The sequence below is a fragment of the Sinocyclocheilus rhinocerous genome, unplaced genomic scaffold (assembly GCF_001515625.1).
Source record: "Sinocyclocheilus rhinocerous isolate Xijiao unplaced genomic scaffold, SAMN03320098_v1.1 scaffold1493, whole genome shotgun sequence".
Classification (NCBI taxonomy): domain Eukaryota; kingdom Metazoa; phylum Chordata; class Actinopteri; order Cypriniformes; family Cyprinidae; genus Sinocyclocheilus; species Sinocyclocheilus rhinocerous.
Window position 1 is genome coordinate 979,466 of NW_015640467.1, and position 15,325 is coordinate 994,790.

At 33.9% G+C, this 15,325-nt stretch overlaps 1 protein-coding gene across 1 annotated transcript in view; it reads left to right on the forward strand.

The window, feature by feature from the left end:
- LOC107753075 (potassium voltage-gated channel subfamily H member 2-like) overlaps nt 1–15,325 on the forward strand; it is a 122,627-nt gene that overhangs the window by 48,986 nt on the left and 58,316 nt on the right. The gene's annotated exons all lie outside the window — the stretch shown is intronic.

Genomic DNA, 15,325 nt, shown 5'->3' on the forward strand with positions numbered 1-15,325 from the left:
CTCTCTCTCTCTCTCTCTCTCTCTCTCTCTCTCGCTCTCCTTCTGCAAACTAGTCAGAACTCAGCACAGATTCGGATGAAAACGATTTTAAAGTGTATTTATAATCAACATTTATGTTGTCCATCATCTTGGATGAATTTCTAACTAAAACAAGCTCTGAGAGTGTATTTTTAAAGAGATTGTACACTATTTAGTCATTATTTGCATCATTTACTCATTCAAGCAATGCTGTGTGTTTTAGCATGACTGGGACACTGTATTGACTTGTTTTAGAATTGCATTTTGGTGTTATTTAAATACTATTTAAAATAGTATTTATATTAATAAAAAGTGTGAATAAATATGAATAGCATATTAAATAAAAGAATAAATCTGAATAAATTGTATTTTTATCTTTACATTTTTATTTTTATATTTCCACTTTTCATTTTTATTTTTACGTTTTAGTCATTTTTTGTGTGTTTTTGACATTTTTATTATACTTTTTTTTTTTTACATTTCTATTTAGCTTTATTTTTATTTCATTTTAGTTTTAGTAGTTTTAGTACCAAACCTGTATATGTTATTGTTTTTTTATGTTGAACACATTTTCAAGTGCCAAAATGAATAAAAAGAACCATAAATGTATCCTAGCGAGCCATAATGGGCTTTATTTCAAGTCTTATGAAGTCATATGATTTGATATGATTTTATTGTATTTTTGCTGGTTTTATGATCTACTTTTAAGGTGCTTTTTGGAGCTTGACTGCTGCTGTCGCTGGACTGTTGTTGCATTGAAAATCCTTGCCATTTTGTGTGCTACAGAAGAAAATAACTTCAGCTAGCTGATTTTGCCTGGCTGCCTTTGAAGTGTGTCCCAGATGGTGCAAATTGAGTAAATAATGACAGACTTTTCATTTTTGACAGACTTATTCCTTGAACCTGTTAACTGAGATGTCATCTGGTGATGAAAATGCGTCTTTATTTGTTTGTTTATATGTATTAAGTGGATCTGTGTGTGTTTGCGTGCGGATCACATCCATCACTCTTTGCTATCAGAGATAAATGCGGATGTGCTGTCGGGCTGAGCGTCACGGGACCGAGCAGCATTACGAATCACACACGACGAGTTGCATTGTGCTTCATCGTGCCACGCTGACATCAGTGTAGCATCAGCACAGCTCTCCTTAAGACACATGATTTGAGGAATCATTCATGAAAAACACTGAACTTTGAGGACTAGTTCACCCAAAAATTAAAATTTGGTGAACATTTACTCACCCTCAGGCCATCCAAGATTAGGATGAGTTTGTTTCTTCAATAGATTTGGAGAAATATATCATTGCATCAGTGTCTCAGCAATGGATGCTCTGCAGTGAATGGGTGCCGTCAGAATGAGAGTCCAAACAGCTGATAAAAACATCACAATAATCCACAAGTAATCCACAGCACTCCAGTCCATCAGTTAACATCTGGAGAAGACAAAAGCTGAAACAAATCCAGCATTAAGACGTTTTTAACTAAAATACCATAGAGTCCATAATCCATATTATTGCTCGTCTGAATCAGGAGAGAAATCTGCACAGATCAAGCAACGTTTAAACAGTCCAAAACAGCTCTAAACAAATATGTGGGTGGATTTTGATGTGAGAGACAACAGGAGATGGACTTTTTCACTGGAGGAAGAGTTATTATGGATTATGGACTCGTATTTTAGTTAAAAGCATATTAATGATGGATTCATTTCTTGCAAACACGCAGCTTTTACAGGATGTTAGCTGATGGACTGGAGTGGTGTGGATTACTTGTGGATTATTGTGATGTTTTTATCAGCTGTTTGGACTCTCATTCTGACGGCACCCATTCACTGCAAAGCATCCATTGCTGAGACACTGATGCAACGCTACATTTCTCCAAATCTGATGAAGAAACAAACTCATCCTAATCTTGAATGGCCTGAGAGTGAGTATCAGCATTTTTTCATTTTTGGTTGAACTGTTCCTTTAATGCTAAGAGTGAGAGTTTTGCACACATAGAGCGATTTATAAGCAGCCAAATAAAGGCGGTCCTGCTAATATCAACTAACGTCAAATGAGTTTAACAGCCACCTAAAGCTCGTTTGTCATCTTCCTGTCATTCTGGCGGTGAATGAGCAGCGATAAAGTACAGAAGCGGCTTTCCCCAGTGAGTAATGTGTAACGAAAATGATGCAGTGTGATTAAAAACACCTAGATGTTGTGTTTGACAGGTCATCATGTACTCATGCAACCAAAGAACATCTCAATGCTTTTTTTTTTTTATGTTCAGTAGAAGATGGCAAATAATACATCAATACTATTCTTGAGAATTTGCATTTTATAAACGCCCTGATGGATGAGACGGTGCCGGCTGTCCATTATTTTTCACGCTTGTCTAGACAGGTGACGTTTTGCATGCCGTCTTTGTGGAAGTTTCACTTTGGCTGTGAAATATGGATGCAACATTTATCAGCCAATCGGATCTCAGGATTGCTGACGCAGCTTTATCAGTTACAAATCATTAGAGACTTTAGAAATTTAGAGACATTTAAGCATCTCATTTCCTACATAGCAACCACCACGAACACCCTAGCAGCATCAAAGCAACTATATAATATACCACGTGTGTTTCAGTCTGACTGGAATGTTGTTTGTTATTTTACTGTTATTTATATATCATTGTAATATATTATGAATGTTTTGAATTAGCTTTGATTTTTATATTTTCAGTTTTCATTTTAATCTCCGTGTTTTAGTACATTTAGCTTCCGTTTATTTTTATTTTAGTTTTAGTAATTAAAAAAAAAAAAAAAAGTGTTTTAAGTTAGTTGCCAAGGCAACATTTCTAATTTTTTTTTGTTGTTTTAAGTTTCATGCTTTTCATCTAATATATTTTGTTTAATTTAATTTAATTTAACTTTAAATATTTAAATATTTAATATTTTAATAATTAATATTACATAATTAATTATTAAATATAAATAATATTTAATAATTACTGTTTTTAGTTTGGGTTTTAGTTAACAATAAATAAAAATGTTTTTGTTAACAATAACTCGAGCAAAATCAGCTTATTGTATCGTGCTCATAGTGCTCATGTTCTTGTAATAGTTTCATGCATTTTTTTGCTCATTGCAGTCGATTTGATTCAGATCAGTTTCTGAAACCCAGATCATCTAGATATTTTTTTACGAGCTACACAAGTTATTGTGACTTTTTTCACAAAATGCATACTGTATGTTACAGGTCTATTTCAAGACCTTTCAAGACGTTTCATTTACAGCTGATCTATAGAATTGACGTCATTCTCATGAGATGAACATTTTCTTACATTTCAGTTCATTTTTTCTTCATTTTTGAGATATTCAGTGTTTTTTTCCTCACAAACCATCAAATGACTATAGAATATAATGCATGCAGGGTGCGAACTACGGGGGAGCTAGGGGGAGCTCGGCTCCCCTTAATAAGACATGGGCTCCCCTGAAAACGGGATTTGTGAAATTTTGGGGGGTATCAAAAAATATTGACAATGTGTTATTTTGACGTGCAATTTCAGTTTTGTGTAATGTGATCATCGTGGATTATTATGTGTAAAATTGCAAATAATAGGGTAATCCTGTATAGTGATTTATCCTATATAGTGCTTGCATAAAGCAAGTAGTGCATACACTTGTAGCTGTTATGTATCTTTGTAAGTCATTGTAAGCCCTCTTTTGAGGCACGCGCAAGCGCACGAACAGTTAGCGAGATGTGTCAAAACCTCTGCTATCTCTCGCATCCCAGCGTGATGTTCAGATAGCGCCGCTAGCACCGCTGGTCTCCCTGGCAACGGTGTGGCATGTGATGCAGGGCAGGCCTGACATTAATTCAGTTCCTCTCTCCGCACCGAGGGCCGACATCTGTTAATAGCGGCCGTGGTTATAATTAGGAGGTGCGCTGATCGCAGTCATTAAATGTATTTAATTATTTAATTGACTGTTATTTATGTCTGGCTCACCCAACACACACACACACACACACTCAAAAGAGTGATGGACCTGATCATGCGGCCTTCCCTGATCTCACAATCCCGCTCTCTCGCCTTTGATTATTCACAGTTTGGTTTCAAATGATTTCCGCTGTTTGCTATCATTTTACTCTATTACCTGATCATTTTTATGTGTTGATTTCACAAAGAAAGTCATATTTCCCTGCAAAATATTTTTATATTGGAAAAAGAAAGCTAAAAATGGCATAACATTTTATATATTTTATATTCATTTAATTAAAATAATTAAAAAGTATTATTGTTATTAGTAGTAGTAGTAGTATTTATTAAATGGTATATTAATTATTTAAATATATATATAAATATTATTTATTATTAATATTATAAAATAACATTTTTCAAATGTTATACATTTAATATATTTATTATATATTTATATATTTTATATATAAATTGTATAATATATTAAAATATTAATTATGCATATAAATATTTTATAATTAAAATGGTAAAATATATTACTTACTGCATAACTTTTTCTTTTTTTAATTTGGGATGAAATATGGCCTGTGAATTTCTTGAGGTTCACCCTATGGGTTTATTGATGATAAAAGGTAATATAGCGTTATATTGTTCTCACGGTCGTATAGGCCTCCTGGGGCAGCAGATTTATGTCCAATAATCACAGTCCCACACAATCATCTGACTGGCACTGTTCCTGCTGTGGTTGCCAGATTGAGTCATAAAAAATACATTTCAAGGTTGAGTAATAATTTCAGTGAGTCTAAGTAAAGACTCGGGCGGTGGGACGTTTTCTCTCAGTGGCCTTATCAAAAAGAGCTTTAGGGAAACTCATTGGAATATGGAATCATATAGACTACTTTTATAATACATTTGTGCTATTTTTGTTTCTTTTTTGGACTCTGGTCACCTTTTACTTTCACTATTTAAAAATGATTTGCATGAACAGTTTGCTTGTGGTGAGGAATTCCCCAGAGCATATTTAACAGATTAATATTTAACTCCAAAATCAAATGAAAAAATGAAATAAATAAATAACACAAGAAATTATATTTTGTGTAAATAAGGGCCACTTTTAAGATTTTTCAAAAGATTTTCTAATCATTGCCCCAATAAATAAATAAATACACTAAAAACTAAAATAATGATATTTAAAATGCAAAGTATTTGTACATTGCTTTTTATAGATTGTAGTGATTTTAATATTAATTAATTAATTACTAAAAACCATTTTTACCTTTTACAGAAATAATGCAGATCATGAAAATAATATCAGAAAACAAAAATAAATAATAATACATCAAATTATGGTCCTTAAAATAAACTAACTAAAAAATAAAGTTTAAATCAAAATTTTACTTTTTTCCTAATTATAAAATAAATTATAACAGGCATATTCCCACATTTACCCCAATATCTATTTTTGTGTTTTAGATAAAAATAAATAAACACATTTTGAATTATATTAGAGTGAGGTTTGAGCTGTATGAATGAATGCTCGTATTTGTATATAAAATAAATTATAACAGGCATATTCCCACATTTACCCCAATATCTATTTTTGTGCTTTAGATAAAAAGAAATAAACACATTTTGAATTATATTAGAGTGAGGTTTGAGCTGTATGAATGAATGCTCGTATTTGTTGCATTTGTTTGAGCCGTTGCTCTTTTGACACGTTTTGACACTCAGTGTGTCCTGTGAGCTTGTGGAGGTACGGCTCGTGAGGAGAGGTGTTGAGGTTAGGCAAACCGCAGCGAGACCCGTCTGATTAATTACAGAAGCGGCCCGTTAATATGGCTGCCACAGGAGCTCAATAGCTGCCCTGTTTAATTAATTCTACCAGGACACAACTCCATTCATTCTTAATGCCAGCTTTCCGATAGCGGCGCACAGAAGCAGGGGGCAGACACCGGGTCATTGATCTAAAGCACGCCGGCTTCGGTTCAGCCCACGCTGGGTTTTCTCTAGCCTGGCCTAGATATGAAACACTGGAGCTCAGCACTGCATCTCAGAAACTCACAGCATCCTTATATCTGAATGTAGACTGGATCACTTACAATAGTGCAGAATTAAACCAGTTTGCACCATTTAGCTTTGTTTATCATTATTTTGAGCAAATGAAGATGTAAAAATGTTGAAAGATGAAATATTGTGCATGACATTTTTGGATTTTCCCCTCAGATTGTCCCTGATCTGTCGTTCCTCTCTTATTGATAGCCAAATATTTTTGCACTTCTTTGTTATAAATGGCACCAGCAGACATGTGCTATATTGATTTAATATTTGAAGGGCGTCCTTGAGGTCTGTCCGCTTGACTGATATTTTATTTCAGTGGTTTTGTTTTTGAGAGGCACAAAACATTTTATCCTCCTGCTGTCCAAATGTGCAGCTCTCCTGCTGTTTCAGAATCAGAATCCGAATCAGAATGAGCTTTATTGCCAGGTATGTTTACACATACGAGGAATTTGTTTTAGTGACAGAAGCACCACAGTGCAACAGAATGACAGCGACAAGACAGGACATAGATAATAAAAAGAATAATATACAAAATAGACAAGGTACAAAAAAAGCAAAAACACAATATATAATATAGACAATATAGACAATTTTGTATGTAAATGTATTGTTGGGGATGATGGTGGAGCATGAGGGGACTTCGCACAGCTCCAGTGATCTGTTGAAGATCTTTCCATCTCTTGCTCTGTCTCTGATTTAAAGGTTGTTAATATTACAGTGAGAGCCTGTAAAATAACAATAACAACTGAATAATATACCACGTTTCATTTCCTAAATAATCACACAGAAAACCCAAGAAATGCCATAGCAACCACCTGGAACACTTTAGCAACACTATAGCAATCACTCAGAACACCCTAGCAACACCATAGCAACTGAATAATAATATAACACATCTCATCTCCTACATAGCAACCACCCAGAACACACTAGCAATGCCATAGCAACCAGAACACCCTAGCAAAACTATAGCAACCACCCAGAGCACCCTAGCAACATCATAGCAACCACCCAGAACACCCTAGCAACACCATAGAAACCACTTAGAGCACACTAGCAACACCACAGTAACTTGATAGTATATACCACATGTAATTTCCTACATAGCAGCCACCCAGAACGCCTAGCAACACTGTAGCAACTCCCCAGAACACCCTAGGAACCACTCAGGATAACTTAGCAACACCATAGCAACCACCCAGACCAGCCTTGCAACCATTCAGAACAGCCTATCAAGTTTTGTGCTTTATATCACTTGTATATCTGTAGTGTAATAGTTTAGCTGGGCCACTCCTCTCTTTAATTGCTGTAATTGAGTATGATGTCATTGTCCAGAACGCAGTAGATGTGATCAGTGGTGTATCGGTCTGAACACGACACCGTCTCAAATGAGATCTGCTGCCATTAAATGGGCTCATGCTGCCATGACATCCTCTGAGATCACTTACAGAGAATCCAATAGCCGCTAAATGAGATATTTGATATAATTATCATCATCATAATCAGGGGCTTGATTCTACTTTTTCCATTATTACAGAGAACAACTGAAGACGGAATGATTTTGACATGTTCTTCAAACATTAGTGCAACACGTCACATAGTTAATGTGTGAAGTTTATAAAGCGTATAGGTTTGGTATCTGAACTGTAGCAGGTAGTTTCTCATCAACATCTCAGATAGCAGCGCAGTAGTTTGATGTGGTCCTGCTTCATTGGATCGAGCTCTGCCAAATATCCTGTTAGCAAATAAATGAAAAGTGACGGACGTGCGCCGCCTTTGTGTTATGGATCGGCTGTAATTGGCTCTTATTAATTATGCTTGTAGTTTTAGTGGCGGCTGTCAAGCCAAGAGTGCAAACAGTCAATAACAGCCATACAGAGACTGATGACAGGTGTGTGTGTGTGTGTGTGTGTGTGTGTGTGTGTGTGTTTTAGTTAGTATTTTAGTATGTAGTTTAGTTTCCATTTTTTCCATTATGTTTTCTAGTTAGTTTTTTTTATTATTTCTATGTCCGTTCTAAAATAAACTATTTTATATTTAGTTAAATCTTTTAAATATTTAGTTTTTGATTTTGTTAGCTATAATAATGGTTGTTATGTAAAATATTGAGTAATTTATGTAAATACATTAAATAAGTAAGTTACTTTAAGTGGATGCCATTTATCATGAAACTCGATATTGAAGAACTGATAACTGTTTAAGTAGAAGAGGGAATATCTGTTAAAATAGCAGTCAAATAAATTGTCTCTAATGTAATCAAGGCCCAACTGTACTATATATGTGCACTACGTGTAAAAGTTTGGAAGATTTTTTTATTTTTGTTTTTGAAAGAAGTCTCTTCTGCTCACCAAGTCTGCATTTATATGAATAACAATACAGTAAAAACAGTAAAATTGTGAAATATTATTACAATTTAAAATAACTTTTTTTTATGCATATTTATTTTAAAATGTAATTTATTCCTGTGATGCAAAGCTGAATTTTCAGCATCATTACTCCAGTCTTCAGTGTCACATGATCTTTCAGAAATCAAACGCATTAAAAAATCGTAATTATTCCAAACTAGTGTGCATAGAGCCGACAGACTTTATTCATCTGTGGTTTGTGCAAACAGTCAACAAAACGAGCCAAACGCTGTGCATTGATGCATCATGGAGACACGCATGCATTAATCGGCGTGGGCCGCGCTGGAGAACTTTTTCCTGTCAGGTGTTTCTCTAGTGGCATGAGTCACGAGGACCCGCAGGCCGATGCCGATTCACTCCGACGTGTTGCTGATTGGTTAAGAGCTCTCAGTTCCCCCTCCAAGGTGCATTTATCAGCCTTCTAGTCATCATGAATCCCATCTGATGATTAACCACGACTTCAGCCTTTTAGGCGGCAGAGGAAGCGTCACTAACGGCCCGTTGTCATGCGGTCTCGTCTGTGTGTTTGAGTCTGATGTAGTGTTTCATGTGGGTGAAAGTTCTTAAATCAGCGGGAGCGTCGGCGGATTAAAAGTGCACATTAATGAAGGTCGTTTTTACTGCATTGTGGTAAATGTTTGCATTCTGTTAGCCTTTAGTTAGTGGCGTTTACTCAGTCAAACATCTGCACATAGTGCTCCTAGCGATGCCATCAGACCTAAACAGTAAGTATTAAAGTATTAAACAATGAAGCACAAATTATCATTAGATGCACACAGAAACTCGAAGGTCTTCACAACAACCTGTCAAAATAAAAGTTTGATTTACCTTGAAGAAATTGTGACTTATTGATAAATATATTGAGAAAATTGAGAAATGTATTACTATTGTACAGTAAAATGTGCTTCATAATAATAATAATAATTTATCAAAAATATTTTTTTAAGGAAGAACATACAATTTTACTTCAATGTATTAAATTAAACCTCTTAACAAAACCATGGAATTGTTCATTTTCAATTGATTACATTTTTAAATCTTACTTAAATTGCTAATGTTTTATGCCTTCTTTTGATTACCACAAGCTTTTGATTAAAAAAATTGTATTACATCAAAAATCCAGAAACAATTAAACAGAAAATTTAAAACATTTCATAGGCCCCTATGATTATAAAAATGTAATTTAATTTAATTTAATTAAGTTTTATGAATTCAATTGATTAGGCATGCTTTTTTAAATTAAACCAATAAAACAGATGGAAAACATTAAATTTGGGAAAAATAACATAAAAAAAATATTTTATAACATATTTTATTTTTTATTTTTTCAATACATTTTATAAGTTTCCTTATTTCAATTAATTACACATGGTTTTGAATTACTATAATTGAATTTAACCGTTAAAAAAAGCAATCCAGAAAATTAAAATGTAAAAACGGAATTTGGGCGGAAAAAACAAAACATTTTATAGGTCCTAAAAATAAATTTTTTGTTAAACGTTTTGCATCTTAAATAAATTGCTGTTAAATTGTATACATTTCATGATTTCAATTAATTAGATATGGTTTTTGATTACTATAACGTAATGTAGCCATAAAAAAAACAGAATCCAGAAAAATTCAAATGGAGGGGGAAAAAATGGGGAAAAAATAAAGCAGAATAAATTGATTTCATAGGGCCCTACTTTTGTAACACCGGCAGACATGTGCAAAGTCTGTGTGAGTGAATGACGCAAGGTTTTGGCAGGCTTTAAGTTTTACTGCAAAACCTCCTGCTAGGTTTCAGTCTTTCTCTGCGTCTCTGAATGTGACACGGCGGCGTTCGCTAGCTGCAGGCTGTGAATTGTCCCCGCAGCAGATGGCGGGTTCACACTGACCGGTAAACAGATGCTTAGGGTCCTGTTGAGATCCAAATGTTGTGGAAATGGAAGAAGAGGGCATGAGCGCGGGCCGTTTCAGTCGCACACGGTCAAAGAAGAGTCTAATCCTTACAGACACTCACTGCCTGTTCTCCAGCGCGTCCTTGGCCTCCCTCTGAAAGCCTTTGCTGCTCAGAATAGACTCGCATTTCAGGTTTAATCACTGTTTTACAAACATTTCTATGTGAGCGCCATCATGAATATGATTGATTTAATACATAATTAATTTGATGGAATGACTTTGGCTCTTGTTTGCAGTCATTTTAGACTTTATAGCATGCCAATATTTCGTTTCCAGTTAGATATGTTTTCAAATAACAGGATAATAATCTCTGAGTTCATAATAATGATATGTGTGCATGAATGCATTATGCATCAGTGGATTCAGTGTTTTCTGCCCTCACTTGTCACACTTTTCCTGACACTGAATATGAATCGCTTTATTTCCAGCGTCACTGAGAGACCAGCAGCGCTGTGGAGTCCATTAGAGACCAAAAATAATATCTCTTTATTTTCAGTATATTCTGCTCTGAAAGAGCAATCATTTCAATCAAACAGTCAATTCTCCAGGTAGATTGAGTCAAACATAACAGTCAAAATTGACCTTGTTTGTCTTCATAGTCTTTTGTGAAACGTAATCATTTGCTCTGCCTCTACAAGACTTTCTTTGATTGAGGTCACTAATCTTCCTTATTTTTTGATGAATTATTTGGCTTATTGAATTATATACTTATTGAATTATTTGATGTATTTGATTATATTATAATTTATTTAAATAAATAATATAATTTATTTTAATAAATGTTTATATAGAGAGCTCCTGAGACATAAAAACAAACCAAAAGCAATAAAATGCTTTTATTCTAGCAGTCAAAAGTTTGGACATGTTTACTTATTTATTTATATTTTCCGTATTTAAGTTAAAATTTATTAAATTATTTTAAATGTGGAAAATATATAATTTAATAATAAATATATTTTTTAATATTATATATAAAAAAAATCATGTCAGTAAAATTAACTTTCCAAAATTGTACCAAAATTCATAAATGGTCACAATATGTGTGTGTGTGTGTGTGTTTATCTGGTAAAGATGGATGATATCTTTAACAACATTTATCTTTCACATGCCCTTTCGAGGCAATTAAAGGCTTCAGCGCTGTCAAACGCTCGTGCAAACACACAGACCTCCTGCGCTGGCTGCTGTATCATCTGTTTACATTATTTTAGCTGTGACATATTCCTGTTTTGACGTTCAGAGCATGTCCAGATTATATTTCACTCAAAAATATATATATAAATAATATTTTTTCAGCGAAAATTGCATTTTTTTTGTACTGTGACATTATTCTCATGACAGTTTAGCACATTTTGCCTAAAATCAACAAATGATTTTCTTTTCTTTTCTTATGTTTTGTTATAAAAATTAGTTGTAATTTTTAATTTTATTCTATTTTAATTTTATATAATTATTTATTTTATTATTTTAATGTTATTTTTATGTTATATATTTTATTTTATTTTTATTTTATTTTATTTTTTATTTTTTTATTGTATTTTATCCAATAAGGCATTAAAGACACTGCTGTGATTAAAAAAACAACAACAACAACACATCATTAGTTTCTTGCCTTGCACTAATGAGAATTAGTTTCATTACAGTAATGAGAACTGGAGGGGGAAATGTACTTAAATAAGAAAAAAAATCCAACTACTTTTATTAATAGATGTTCCTGGTCTTATTGTGAACAAATAATTGGCACACGTTATTCCAGAAATGTTTGTGTTTATAATCTTTCATCCATATTAATTGGCTTTAACTCTTAAATTACTTTCCTTTTAGGATGACGACAGTCTTCCACAGTTGACTAGAAACTCTAGTATGAAACATCAAATTTTTATGGATTTCAAAGGTTTCATTTCGTGCTTAACAGTCAGAATATATTAGAAAATCGTATTTTTTGGGATGAAATATGACCTGGACTTGTTCTTGACAGACTTCAGCAGCTGCTGCTGTCCGTGGTGCTGAATGAGCAGAATTCACATCCGAGTGTCTCCCTCCTGCTTTCCTCAGCAGCCCCAGATTTCATCATATTTTGTTGATTTATGTCATCAGCTTATGCACAACAGACTCCCATGTCATGATAAAAATAGTCATGTGTTAAGCTACGTACTGCTCTACTCCGAAATCACCCTTTTCTCTCTCTGATCTCCAGCTGTTGTCTTTCTCGCACCCGTGCAGCCTGTCATCAGCGTTAACCTGGTTCATAAAAAGCTCTTGTGTTTCCACAGCTCTCACTAAACTCAACAGATTTCTCTCTGTGGTAAAGTGGCAGATTTGACAGTGGCAGCGGTTCACCGGTGACCACCGGAGGAGGATAATTATAAGATAATGTTGTGTCTTCTGCTTTAGACTCATGCGCACCTGCTCATGGCTGCAGGCTGTCATAACTGTCATCATTTTACACCTGAAATTAACATCTATGTTATAAAATATATACTTTATAATATATGATATATTTTAATTTTATGTATTCTTATATAAAAAGGTTTATGTATAATCTATGTTTTATAGATTCAAGTTGTTTTAGTTTTCATGTAGTTTTCTGATATCATTTAAATGTTTAAGATATAAAAATATAAATTTCTCATGGCAGAATTTAGAGTTTTTATTGCATGAGCGCGGCCCGTTTCAGTCGCACACGGTCAAAGAAGCGTCTAATCCTTACAGACACTCACTGCCTGTTCTCCAGCGCGTCCTTGGCCTCCCTCTGAAAGCCTTTGCTGCTGAGAATAGACTCGCATGTCAGGCTGAATCACTGTTTTGTATTTGTTTTACAAACATTTCTATGGAAGCACCATCATGAATATGACCGATGTAAGATATAATTCATTTGATGGAATGACTTTGGCCCTTGTTTGTATTCATTCTAGACTTTATAGCATGACAATATTTAGTTTTCAGTTAAATAACAGGATAATCTCTCAGTTTAGAGTTTCCATATTAATGATAAGTATGCATGGATGCATTATGAATCAGTGGATTCAGTGTTTTCTGCCCTCACTGTCACACTTTTCCTGACACTGAATATGAATCGCTTTATTTCCAGCGTCACTGAGAGACCAGCAGCGCTGTGGAGTCCATTAGAGACCAAAAATAATATCTCTTTATTTTCAGTATATTCTGCTCTGAAAGAGCAATCATTTCAATCAAACAGTCAATTCTCCAGGTAGATTGAGTCAAACATAACAGTCAAAATTGACCTTGTTTGTCTTCATAGTCTTTTGTGAAACGTAATCATTTGCTCTGCCTCTACAAGACTTTCTTTGATTGAGGTCACTAATCTTCCTTATTTTTTGATGAATTATTTGGCTTATTGAATTATATACTTATTGAATTATTTGATGTATTTGATTATATTATAATTTATTTAAATAAATAATATAATTTATTTTAATAAATGTTTATATAGAGAGCTCCTGAGACATAAAAACAAACCAAAAGCAATAAAATGCTTTTATTCTAGCAGTCAGAAGTTTGGACTTATTTACTTATTCTTACTTTATTCATATTTTCCACATTTAAAATATGTTTTATGAAATTATTTTAAGTGTGGAAAATATATAAATATAAAATATATAATAAAAAAAAAATACAAATATTTATAAAATTAATTATTTATAAATTAAAATTAAAACAACTTTCCAAATTATGTACCAAAATTCATAAGTTGGCACAATAAAACTAATTTCAAGCATTTAAGCAAAAGCCTATTTAAAATAAAATGCAACAATAAATAGTTAAAATAATAAAATTTTATTTCAATAATTATAATAGAAATAATATTTTATTATTTTAGATACATTTTATTAAAATTGCATGATGGATATTTCAGGTTGTCTTTAATGCAAGGACGTAATGGATCAGGGTCTTCAGGAAACATAATAGCCGAACTAAAAGTGTGCAGAAGACATGGCCATATTTGTGATGTAAGTTCATTTTTGTCTCAGATGTGAGCTGGTGTTGAGAGTGTCTTTGCCGCGCTTCTTTCAGGCTTGTGTTTATCTTATGTTTAGTGTGTAGGTGCCGTGAGTGTGCAGTTCTGTTCGGATGAGAGACCGAGGAACATCTAAGCGATGCATTCACATTCACCCTCCTGATCAAAACATGCTTCAGTTCAGTCACGTTTGTGTATCTACACCAGTCAGATGATTGGAAACACTTGAATTTATCTTGCTCATGAACTAAAGCAACACATTACTTTTTTGTCAGTCGAACCCCTTTGAGATAAAATATTTACTAGATTTTTCCCTGAAATTTTAATTTAATATTTCAGTAATTTCTCTGATATCGTAAATGGTCACTTGACTTCAGAAACTTTTTTTTTTTTTTTTGAGATTTTTGTTTTATTTTTTATTGTAAAATTATTGGCTTTAAATAAAGCGTCTGCTAAATTAAATTAAATTAAATTAATACAAAAAATGTACTAAAAATGAATGATTGTATGTATGTGTGCGTGTGTCTGTGTGTGTGTGTGTGTGTGTGTGTGTGTGTCTGTGTGTCTGTGTCTGTGTGTGTGTGTGTGACTTTTGCTCTATAGCATCAGACGTCCATATGAGAAAGTGTTTGTTCGTTCAGCCATATAATCATCACACATGCTCATATTTTGGCCTGTGAATCTGTTTCTCCTCACATATTTTCTGATGCTCTCGGTCACGCGCGACGTCTGTCTGTGGTTATCTATGGGATCCATGTGTCTCTCTGTGGTTTCCTCTTCTCTCTCTCTTTCTCTCTGTGTAATATCACAGCACAGGTGGACCGGTGTGGTTTTAGTGGTGAGCGTGTTGATCCGATGACAGTCCTTCATCACCTCTGACTCTGATAGATGAGAGCTGGAGAGAGATGTGTTCTGTCTGCATGCATTCACTCACATTTTACTCGCAACTTCAAGCACCTCAGCACCTGCTGGTTGGTGA